At 37.8% G+C, this 12,648-nt stretch overlaps 2 long non-coding RNA genes across 2 annotated transcripts in view; both read left to right on the forward strand.

Moving 5' to 3' along the window:
* LOC123327555 overlaps positions 1-12,648 on the forward strand; it is a 1,360,034-nt gene that overhangs the window by 1,254,155 nt on the left and 93,231 nt on the right. The window lies entirely within an intron of this gene.
* LOC123465000 overlaps positions 7,542-12,648 on the forward strand; it is a 46,235-nt gene continuing 41,128 nt past the window's right edge. The window contains exons 1-2 of the long non-coding RNA XR_006640076.1: positions 7,542-7,594; positions 7,718-7,781. This is a non-coding gene — a long non-coding RNA (uncharacterized LOC123465000). The remainder of the gene's footprint in view (positions 7,595-7,717; positions 7,782-12,648) is intronic.

The raw sequence follows: 12,648 nt of genomic DNA on the forward strand, positions 1-12,648 counted from the left end.
GAAAATTCTTTAAGAGATGGAAATCCCTTAAGAGTCCCTTGGACTGCAAGGAGGCCAAAACAGTCAATTCTAAAGGAAACCAATCCTGAATATTCATTGAAAGAATTGATGTTGAAGCTGAAGCTCCAATACTTTGGCCAGCTGATGTGAAGAACCAACTCACTGGAAAAAACCCTGATGATAGGAAAGATTGAAGGCAAAAAGAGAAGGGGAAGCAGAGGATGAGATGGTTAGATGACGTTACTGACTCAGTGAACATGAATTTGAGCAAACTCAGGAAGGTGGTGGAGGACAGAGGTGCCTGGCATGCTGCAGTCCAAGAGATCACAAAGAGTCGGACCTGACTTAGCAACTGAACAACAACAACAGGAAAATTACCAGATAAAATAGATTCAAACTTCCAAGGCCAATTTTCCATGTGTAGATTTTCAAAGGAGAAGGCAATGGCATTTTTCTTGCCTGAAAAATCCCATGGATGGAGGAGCTTGGTAGGCTGCAGTCCACGGGGTCGCTAAGAGTCAGGCACGACTGAATGACTTCATTTTCACTTTTCACTTTCATGCATTGGAGAAGGAAATGGAAACCCACTCCAGTGTTCTTGCCTGGATAATCCCAGGGACGGGGGAGCCTGGTGGGCTGCCCTCTATGGGGTCACACAGAGTCGGACACGACTGAAGTGACTTAGCGGCAGTAGCAGCAGCAGATTTTCAAAGGAAGTTAGGGAAAACCAGTTTCAGACCTCTCAGAATCTTCCAACTAGATTAAGCATATATCAATAGGATTCAGAATTTGAAGAGAGAGAGAGAAAAAAAAGGTGTGTGTGTGGAAATGAGCTTTACTTGAAGGAAGCTCTTGTAGGGCTTTGCCTTTCCACCTCCTCTTTGAGAGAAGAACCAGGATTTGTTCTTTCTTGCTCCAAACCTAGTGAAGTGAGAAGTGGATTTCAAGAGGATCCTCCAGATATTGTAACACTGAAATTTGCTTCCTGGGTTTGGGGGCTGATGACTGACTCACACTTTGGAAAACTGAAGTCAACTCTGGGGTGGGGTTTCCCTCTTAGTCAGGAAATCTGGAAGGTTAAAAGATAAAAGGATATTTATTCGGATGTAAAACCAAAAGAATGTCCTGAATTGAGGTGAATATTAATCCTTAGTGTTGATGGGGTACAGGTAAGTAAGCGTGTTCATAATGGGCTACAGCTCAAAAGAGGTTGTCTTGGATATTGCTTGGTAAAACCATCTAGAAAAGTGAGACCTGGGTAGAAAGAGACATGAGATAGGAAAAGGGGTAGAATAGAAGCAGAGCAAAACACATTAGCCCCATACACATACATCTGTTTGGGCTAAGTCCACTGCAAGAGGTAGGAAGTCAACAGTTCATGGAATGCCAATGGAAACCTCTGTATCAGAGAAAACACAAGCCAGACCCATTCATGGTCTACAGATTTAATCATCTACCTCAGAAAAGAACTGCACACCACCAGTCAAATAAAAACCAAAGATGAGATGGTTATCTCCCATCACTGACTCAATGGACATGAATTTGAGCAAATTCTGGAAGATAGTGATGGACAAGGGAGCCTGGTGTGCTACAGTCTATGAGGTCACAAAGAGTTGGACACAACTTAGCAAGGAGATTGCTTTGATCTCCTTGCAGTCCAGGGGACTCTCAAGTGTCTTCAACACCACAGTTCAAAAGCATCAATTATTCACCTGTTTTCATTCCTTCTGCCCAAACCTTAAATTAAATCAACAGTTAGAAAGTAGAGAAAGAATTAAGAGGACATAGGAGAAAATAATATCCTTTTCTTCCCCCACTAGAGGACTTGAGCCCAAAGCTGACCCAGCTTGTGGAAGGAAAAAACAATATGCTAAATCAAATATGACATTCTGATTAATGGTTAAGACTGAAAATGCTAACAATGTGTTACTTAAAGTGATCCTAGGACTGCTATTATTGAAGAGGGAGCCAGAAAAGTCATGAACCTTGTCATGCTTTTGCCCAAGGAAAGGAAACATTTATGTCCTCTAAATAAAACAAAATATGGCAATGGCAAATGTTTTGCTAAGAATGCATTCTAGGGAACTCAACAAATAAGCAGCAAATAAAAGTATGTATGACATCATAATTTAATATTACCTTAAGCCAAAAATAGTTATTTCAACCCACAATGTAGCTGAAATTTTCTGGAATTCTGGTTTAATATTTTCCTTTTCCAAACTCACTTCAGCCTAATCTAAAACTTTGAGTCCTTGTGTAGAGGACCTAAATTGACATACCGATGGCCATCAGACCCTCCAAAAAAAGATGCTCAACATCACTAATCATCAGGGAGCTATAATTCAGAAACATACTGAGATATCATATCACACCTGTCAGATTTACTATTATTCAAATGTCAAGAAGTAACAAGTGAGGGCAAGGATATAGAGCAAAAGGAACCCTTATGCACTATTGCAAACTGGGTGAGAATATAAATTGGTATAGTCACTATGGTGAAGAGTATGGAAGTTCCTCAAGTATTAAAAACAAAACTACCTTACAATCCAGCAATTCCAATTTTGGATATTTAGCAGAGAAAAACAAAAACACTAATTTGAAAAAATATGTATACCCCTCTGTTTATTGTACAGTTATTTGCAATAGCCAAGTTATGGAAGCAACCTAAATGATTATCATTACATGATTGGATAAAGAAGATATACCATCAGTTCAGTTCAGTTGCTCAGTGTAGTCTGACTCTTTGCAACCCCATGGACTGCAGCCCATCAGGCTTCCCTGTCCATCACCAACTCCCAGAGCTTGCTCAAACTCACATCCATTGAGCTGGTGATGCCATCCAACCATCTCATCCTCATCCATTCCCTTCTCTTCCTGCCTTCAATCTTTCCCAGCATCAGGGTCTTTTTCAATAAGTCAGTTCTCATCAGCTAGCCAAAGTATTGGAGCTTCAGCTTCAGCATCAGTCCTTCCAGTGAATATTCAGGACTGATTTCCTTTAGGATTAATTGCTTTGATCTCCTTGCAGTCCAGGGGACTCTGAAGTGTCTTCAACACCACAGTTCAAAAGCATCAATTATTCAGCACACAGCTTTCTTTCTAGTCCAACTCTTGCATCCATACATGACTACTGGAAAAACCAGAGCTTGGAGTAGATGGACCTTTGTTGGCAGAGTAATGTCTCTGATTTTTATTATGCTGTCTATGTTGGTCATAACTTTTCTTCCAAGGAGTAAGTATCTTTTAATTCATGGCTGTAGTCACCATCTGCAGCAATTTTGGAGCCCCCAAGAATAAAGTCTGTCACTGTTTTCATTGTTTCTCCATCTATTTGCCATGAAGTAATGGGACCAGATGCCATGTCTTAGGTTTTTGAATGTTGAGTTGTAAGCCAACTTTTTCACTCACCTCTTTCACTTTCATGGCTCTTTAGTTCTTCGCTTTCTGCCATAAAGGTGGTGTCATCTGTGTATCTGAGGTTAGTGATATTTCTCCTGGTAATCTTGATGCCACCTTGTGCTTCATCAAGCCCAGCATTTCACATGATGGACTCTGTATATAAGTTAAATGAGATATACTATATATATGGTTCATATATGTAATACACACATAGAATATTACTTATCCATATAAAAGAATGTAATCTTGCTATCTGCAACAATATTGATGGATCTAGAGCATATTATACAAGTGGAATAAGTCAGACAGGGAAAGACAAATACCTTATTATTTCACTTACATGTGGAATCTGCAAAACAAAAGAAAAAACATGAAAACAGTAACAGACTTCACAGATGTGGAGAACAAATTAGTGGTTGCCAGAGGGGCAGCAGACAAAACAGGTGAAGGGAATTCAGCGCTACAGATGTCTAGTTATAAAATAAATAAGTCACTGAGATGTGATGTACAGCTTAAGGAATATAGTTGATAATATTATAACCTTGTACAGTGGTAGATGGTAACAAGCATCACAGTGGTGATCAATTTATAATGTATGAAAAGGACTTCCCCGGTGGTGCAGTGGTTAAGAATCTGCCTGCCAATTCAGAAGACACAAGTTCGATCCCTGGTCTTGGTAGATTCCACATGCCCTGGAGCAACTAAGCCCATGCATTGCAACTACTGAGCCTATGCACTCTAGAGTCTTTGCTCCTCAACAAGAGAAGCCACCACAATGAGAAGCCCACACACCACATTGAGAGTAGCCCTCCCTCACCGCATCTAGAGAAAGTCCAAGCACAGCAATGGAGGCAGAGCACAGCCAAAAATAAATAAATAAATAAATGTAAAAATTGTATGAAAATATTGAATCACTATCTACACACCTAAAACTAATATGGTAAGTCAACTATTCTTTAATTAACAACATCTGGAGTTTTGAGCTTTCCCTCCATTCAACTAAGAATCTCATACATAGAGTCAAAGTCATTAGACTGAGATTGGAGTCCTGTATTCTTCTTTTCTGTCCACTTGGAGAATAGACTATTTTACATGCACTACTAATCTGAGCCTGTGTGTATGAGAACTAAGGATGGATAGTTATGACTTTCCTCAGTAGCATCAATCTTATTCCCAACTGCCCCCTTTCTTCAACCTTTCTGTCAGAAGGATTTATATACAAAATATTTATATTTCTGTATAAATATATAATATTTTGTTTATATATTTTCCTTCCCCATCTATTTATGAATTTATCCATTTATTATTTCAATATATGGCAAAACCAATACAATATTGTAAAGTTAAAAAATAAAATAAAATAAAAAATGTATGGGGTCTTTTCAACATGCCAGTTGGTAAATTTTGAAACAAACAGGAAAAAAATGGGAAGTGTAAATCTTGGAATTGTGGTCAAAAATAATTGATAAGCATTTGCCACCCATCCTTATTATTAAGATAGACAAATAGATGAAAAAGATTAATAGTGACAATTTCTTTGGAAAGGGTTACTGAAAATCTGTGCATATCTTCTCTATGAGAGGTCAGTTTACTGCCAGAAAATCTCTTAGAAGTGAGCTGATACATGGTAAGCTAGAAAGTGTACTAAAATATATGAAATGTTGCAAAAAAATTCAGTGCAATGACTAAATATTTGTGTCCTCCCCAAATTTACATATTGACATTCTAACCCCCAAAGTGATAGTATGGGAGGTGGGACCTTTGGATAAGAGGTAATTAGGTCATGATGGTGGAGTCCGAGTGAATGTGATCAGTGCCCTTATGAAGTGACCTTAGACTGTTCTCTCATGCTGTTTCTGCCAGCGAGGACACAGTGAGGAGAGGGTCATGTATGAACCAGGAAGTGAGTTGTTATCAGACCCTGAATCTATGATCCCTTGATCTTGAATTTCCTAGCCTCCAGAACTGTGAAAGTTAAATGTTTTCTTTTAAGTTACCCATTAATGGTACTTTGTTATAGCAGACTAAACTAAGGCATCCATGCAGTATCACAAACAAGCCCACAAAATGTCTTTTAGGAGAAAAAAGCCAGCATCTGGGCATCCACTCTTTTGAGGACATCAAATCCAGATTACAACCACACCAAAGCAATAAGGTTTTTAACCCTTGTCCCTCTAATTCTCTCCCAACTGAAACTAACCCTTGAGAAGACACAATTAGTAATGTGGGAGTAAGGTAAAATGGTGGTTCCCAGAACATGTTCACTTATCCCTTTCAATTTTTGAGGTCTGGATCTTGCCAAGGTTTGTGGCAGGAAATGGAGAAGCCTTAAACTGAATAATATAATTAAATTGAAGTGTTGCTATTAGATTACACTGGGCTTGTCAATATCTGACAATGGTCACAGAAAATATATTAATACTCTTTCAGGATTTCACAGTAACTAGTTCAGCATTTTTAGCAAATGGGTGTTACACTATTCTTAAGAAGTTCAGTGTCGATAAAGAGAGAGAGGCTGTATATAAATCATTAAACTGCAATTCATTTATTCAACAAATATTTATTGACCATGTATTATATGCTAGGCATTGTTCCAGGTAGTCCTGGGAATATAGCCACGAACACTGTGTTATATGCTTTAATATGGATTTTAAAAAAGGTGCTTTCAAATTGAAAAAGTGCTTAGTTCTGTCTTAGAATTTGTGGAAGAGTTCATTGAGGTAATGTTTTTGCATATCTTAACAGAAGCAGAAGTTTGCTAAAGTGGGAGCAATCAGGTGGAAAAATAGCATGTATAGAGGGAGAAAGAGGAAAGACCGAAACAGTTCAAAAACCATGCACTAGAAGTCAGCAAGATACTATCTTGCAGGGAGCATGGGTGTTGAGCCAGACAGACCTAAGTTTGCATCCAGGTGATAGGTTAGCAGCTGAGTAACAGCTGAGAACAGAGTTAGCCTCTCTGTGCTGTTTTTAATGCCTTTTTTTTTTTTTTTTTTTTTTTTTGCTCAAGCATTAGGGATCATGAATCAGACACTTATCACCTGATGGTAAGCTCATGCCTCAGCTTTCAGGTGACTCCTCTGATACCCCTTGATATGTCTGGAACTATCAAGGCTGTGGGTGGGGTTCTGATCCCTTCAAATACTCATTTTGCTGAAGTCAGGGAGAATGCATGCAGTGACTTTTTTGCCTATTAGAGAAAATCTTCTGATATCCAATCAGAAAAGTCACTTTTTTTAAAGTGGGACTTAGGTACCTATGTTTTAGGTGAATGAGAGGATAACCAGGCAGAGAAGCAAACCAAGTCATGGTTAAGGAATGAAAGATGCCCTAGACTATTCACACACTGTTAGTCATAAAGCAGAGGCTACATATGTACAGAGATGCACACATACATGTAACTAATCACAAATGTTCTTATTTAACCATGGATAATATCTATCATAGTCTGGATTATGTATTCCAGAGATTTTCTCAGGCTTAATCCTTCTGACATTCTTATGAAGTTGGTATTGGGATCCATAGCGATAATTAAGTTTTAGATCAGAGAGGTTAGGTGAATGATCCACAGTCACATACCTAATAAATCACACACCAGCTGTCTCTGACTCCAGAACCCATGGCCTCACCCACTATGAAACACTACCCCTTCATTTGTTTGCTTGTTTGTTTGTTTTAATTTATTTTTTGTTGAAGGATAATTGCTTTACAGAATTTTGCTGTTTTCTGTCAAAACTCAACATGAATCAGGATTCTGGGAAGTGGGTGGAAATGCCTGTGATAAACAAACCAAGGTAAAATGGATAACTCAAACCTTTGTTTATTTACCAGAGGCATTTCCACCCCTATCCCAGGTGGGAATCTGGGCATGGCCCACCAGGGATCAGCCAACGCTCTCTTCTTTCTAATTTCCACCTACCATCACGGCCTGGGGCTCGTTGTGCTGGTTCACTTTGTTTCTATTGTAAAGTGAAGTGAAAGTTGCTCAGTCATGTCTGACTCTGCGACCCCCATAGACTGTAGCCTGCCAGGCTACTCTGTCCATGGAATTCTCCAGGTCAGAACACGGGAGTGGCTAGCTGTTCCCTTCTCCAGGAGATCTTCTTAATCCAGGGATCAAACTCAGGTGCCCTGCATTGGAAAAAAGATTTCTTTACCATCTGAGCCACCAGAGAAGCCCTTCCTTCCTTTGGAGGTGAGTTGTTTCTTCACCCACAAGTTTCAGAGAACAAACCTCTTGTTGTTTCTAGGGCTTGTGCCCTCAGTATGGTCCAATCATTTCACCTTCCTTGTGTTTCCTTGATCTTCCTTCTAACAGGTTCTTTGTTGTCCTCTCAGCATGCTTGTTTATGTCATTATATCCATCATCATCATCATATCAGGTAGGAATGAAAAGATCTTTTGTACTTCTGTTGGTCCTGTCAATGGTATAGAAGCATGTGAATCAATCTCATAAAAGTCACAGTTATAGTTTATTTTCTACTCCTAAAAGAAATATGGACTGTGGAGGAGTCACTCTTTCCAGTGGTCAATGACATGGCCACTATAATCAGAAGCCACTCTAGACAGCAGAGACGCGGTGTGCTGGGGTGGTCGAGACTCTTGCTGAATGAGTAGCTTCAAAATGCAGATGCATTTTCTGACTCTGTCAGAATATTTTCCTTGTGGCCATATGGACGTTGTGTAAGTTCAGTCAAAGGGTTTGACAGGTTATTTCTTTGGACAGCAGAGCCAGGACATGATGTTCACCTAAGTGCTGTCAGTTTGGGTATCAAGGCTGCCAAGGCTGACGTGTTCTCCCCTCCTTTTCAGCAGGGAGGCTCCCCTGCCAAGCCAGCTTAAAATAGTTCCTTCTATTGCTCCTGGTTCTTGTTAACTGCTTGAGGCTGGTAAGAATTTTAAATCCTTAGTCACAATTATTGCGTCTATTCCCAAACTAATAAGGTAGAATTAAAAATCCACAGACCACACATGGGCAAAATGAAGGAAAAATGCTAACTTTCTGTATCCTCAAAGTATTTCCCTTTGTTAAACATATTCTAGATGGTGATTGGCTTTATCCACAATCATTGAGTTCTAAAGGCTGTTTTTCTAGTAAATCCCACTTTGCCTGAAAGATAGGTTCCAAAGTCATGCTGCATATATGAATTTCATATGAATAGCATCATATTATAAGCACCCCTGAGGGATTTGATTGCACTAAGACATTATCACAATTGTTTATAACATTAGCATTATTTCTGCAACACCTGCTTCATGGTAAACATTCTGAATCAGTTCTTAACACATTACTAAGTAGCAATGATTACTATTTTCCTTATGAGAAAATTAAGGGCCAAATAGATTAAGTTTATCTTCCAAGGCCATAAAAGCCAAGAAGGCATAAGTGTTTTTTAATCATGTTTTGCTAATTCTGAACACTAAATATTTTCCTTCTCATCATACTGTTTTTCAACACGAAAATTAAAAAATATATATATCTTTCATAAAATGAATAAACCTATGTAATTCAAAATATTTAAAAATGCAAGTAACATGCTCATTTTTATTTTTTGTAGCTTTCATAGGCAGTGGAAATAGTGTGGGAGGAAGGATGGACCAAAGGATTTTTAATTTGTTTGCTAACCTAGAATTCATCCAGCCCAATTGTTTTGTAGTATATGTTCCAAATTTATGGGTTGAGAGAGGTTAACTCATTTAATTCCAGTTATTACTCAGGAGTCAATTCCAGGACCAGAATACAATCATTCTCATTCATGGTACAAAACAGGAACAGCCAAGATGCCTTGTATTTGAACTCCTTTCAATGGAGTCTCCATAGCCACTAGAATAATTGCACAAACTTAGTCTTGCTGAAAATAAAAAAGGATTAATCATGTATATAAAGATTATATTTTATTTTGTCAGTTAATTTTAAATGAAATTTAAAGAAATACTAAAAGACTAATGCACTTTTATAATGGATACATTTTCTTACACCATAAAATGAAAGCCAGAAATAATGTCTATAAATAAAAGTTTTTATATTAAGAAGATTTTTTTAAGGTTTTGTATTCAGTGTTCATAAGAATTGAATCTACTGCTTGAAAAAGGATTCTGCTGTGAACTTACATCAAACATCGAATCCCCGGATTTTCATTACTCAAGCACCTTAGAAATAGAGTCCAAATACAAATAGAGGCTGTTTGAATTTCTAATGATTTTAGGTTTGGTGAGCACAAAACAAGTCTGGATGGGGTCCAGGGTCAGCTACTCTGAACAGGGACCCATACTGTCATGGCCCTTTAGTCTATGCAGAATATCCAGCAGTAGGGTCTGTGATAAAGATGTAATGTCTTGTTACAGACAGAGCAGGACCTTGGCTTCCACAAGACATGGTGCCATGTCTTTCCTAACTTCACTATTTTTAGCTTATTTTTTAGGTTTTGCAATTATCAAATATTTCCTTTCACTTTCATCTTTATTAATAAGAAGCAAATATCCCTTGTTGTTGTTGTTGTTCAGTCCCTCAGTCGTGTCGAGCTCTTTGCAACCCCATGGGCTGCAACACGCCAAGCTCGCCTGTCCTTCACCATCTCCCAGAACTTGCTCATACTCATGTCCATTGAGTCAGTGATTCCATCCAACCATCTCATCCTCTGTTGTCCCCTTCTCCTCCTACCTTCAATCTTTCCCAGCATCAAAGTCTTTTCCAAGGAGTCAGTTCTTTGCATCAGGTGGCCAAAATATTGGAACTTCAGCATCAGTCTTTCCAAGGAATATTCAGGATTGATTTCCTTTAGAATTGACTGATTAGAATTGACTGATTTAAAATTGATCTCCTTGCTATCCAAGGGACTCTCAAGAGTTTACTCCAATCCTTAGGTCACACACACACACACACACACACACGCACAGTCTTCTCCAGCACCACAGTTCAAAAGCCTTGGCTGTATTAAAATATCAGTGAAGATTACCTGCTAAAAGTTTAGTTGATACATTCTTTCTCTTTAAGTGGTGATAATTCATTAGCTTTGACAATTTGGAACAATGTTTCTTAACACAGCCAATTTTCTTCTCCCTCCTCCTCTGCCTGCCCACATCATTCTCAAATCAGTGGTTCAAGAGCTAAGACCTGGGCAACAAGTGGGAGAGAGATTGAGAACAATGATGTTCCTTAAGAGGAATGAGAGGAAATCAAGATAAATGCAATTTGTTTTCAACTTTTGTCTCCAGGACAATAGCCATCAAGTTCTAGGGCTTTTATAAATGTTATTTTTTTTTTCTTTTTATTTATTTATTTATTTTTTAATTTTTTTTAAATTTTATTTTATTTTTAAACTTTACATAACTGTATTAGTTTTGCCAAATATCAAAATGAATCCGCCACAGGTATACATGTGTTCCCCATCCTGAACCCTCCTCTCTCCTCCCTCCCCATTCCATCCCTCTGGGTCGTCCCAGTGCACCAGCCCCAAGCATCCAGTATCCTGCATCGAACCTGGACTGGCAACTCATTTCATACATGATATTTTACATGTTTCAATGCCATTCTCCCTAATCTTCCCACCCTCTCCAAAATTCTGAGCTCTTGGGGTAGTCTAGATTTTCTAGTGAATTCAAAACAGAATTGAAAACACATCTGTTCATATGACCTTACTCTCTCTTAACCATAATTTCTTACCTTGAGGCAGAGGGTGATTGGGTTAACATGGGTTCAAGCTGTCACATACATAAAGACACCGTCTCAGAACTTCCAGAGGCCCATTCCCCTCCCCAAAGAAACTCCATTCTAGTCATTCTCCTCGTCACAGATGGATGTTTCTCACAGCACTCAAGTGTGTATGAAGTCAGAAATTGATTGACAGCCATAAATTCAGATCCTTTTGGTTTTTTTTGGTACATTCTTTCCTCCAAGTCTTAAGGATGGTGAATTTAGGTATTTGGTGAAAATAAACAAGAGCATGAAGAGCTGGCCACAATCTATGTGAAGTGTTAAAATGATATTGTATCTCTTCATGTGATTATTTACAAAAGCTTGCAATCAGACCAAAGACAACACATAGGAAGACATTGCATCCATGTCTGTTGAAATGAATGACTAAATATAAAATAAATCATGTAGGTTTAGGAGATAAAAGTGGAGATATTTCCTCCTTCTTTTCTTTATCCTTGTTAATAATTATTTATGATGTATTTCTTGGGAGCTTTAATACAAATTATGTCTCATGTTCTTTATTTTCCGATGAAATGCATTTAATTTCCCTTAGTGAAAATTAAATCCCATTCCAACAGAGAATCTGAAAGATTCTTTTATCCAGTTTATTAGGTGAAGCACACAGCTAGTAACAATAGTTGAAAAATAACAGGTGGAAGCTTCCTGACTACCTGCAGTTCTATATTCTGTCATTGTTAAGTGATCTGTCAGGATTTTCATGGTCATCCTCTGCTTCCCAGACATGCTTTGAAAGCATCATTCTAAGTCTTGAGTATTATCTTAAGGGAAGAATTTAAATGTAATATCTAAACTCAGGACAATTTATTTTAACCTTCCATGATTTGATTTAGTGAATTATGTGTCATTCCTGAGACACTGGCATATTAATTATTCAAAATATATTTGTTTGGGCATGGTACATCACTCAATGACCTCTATGGTGTTTTTCTGAGATGTGGGGATTCAGGCAAGATATTTGGTCATGGTGAAACAAACTTTCATCACTGTGTTTATTTTCTATACATGATGATCTTGCTTGCTTTATGCATACAAAAAAATGCTATTTGAGTTTTTTAAATATTTATATTTGTAGAAGCATATTTAACCTGAACTTTGAAACTTCCATTACACTTTGATATAAAGGTGCATAATTTATTCAAATATTCTATAGAGTACAATAAGCAGGAATTTCAGGATTAGAAAGCACTATTATTAATAATAATTGTCCATTTCATTTATTAAATTAATAATATTATTTCATTCTCTCCTAGGCCTTGTGCTATTTAGTATGTATATTTTTAATCATTTCAGACTGCCTATGTGAGAGAAGCTATCCTTTTCTATAATTTACAGGTAAAAAATTGAAGATTAGCAAGGTTTAAAATAACAGTCAAGCAACAGAATTGGGATTCAAACACAGTCTGAATGCAGATTCCTTGAACTCATTTACAGCATTAAATTACTTTAGACAGTGATTTGCTATACAGTGGGGTCTCCAATAACAAGATGCATAGCACCTGCTCAGCAACTCTTTATTACTTTAAAAGTGGAAA

Source organism: Bubalus bubalis, chromosome 16, assembly GCF_019923935.1.
Source record: "Bubalus bubalis isolate 160015118507 breed Murrah chromosome 16, NDDB_SH_1, whole genome shotgun sequence".
Classification (NCBI taxonomy): domain Eukaryota; kingdom Metazoa; phylum Chordata; class Mammalia; order Artiodactyla; family Bovidae; genus Bubalus; species Bubalus bubalis.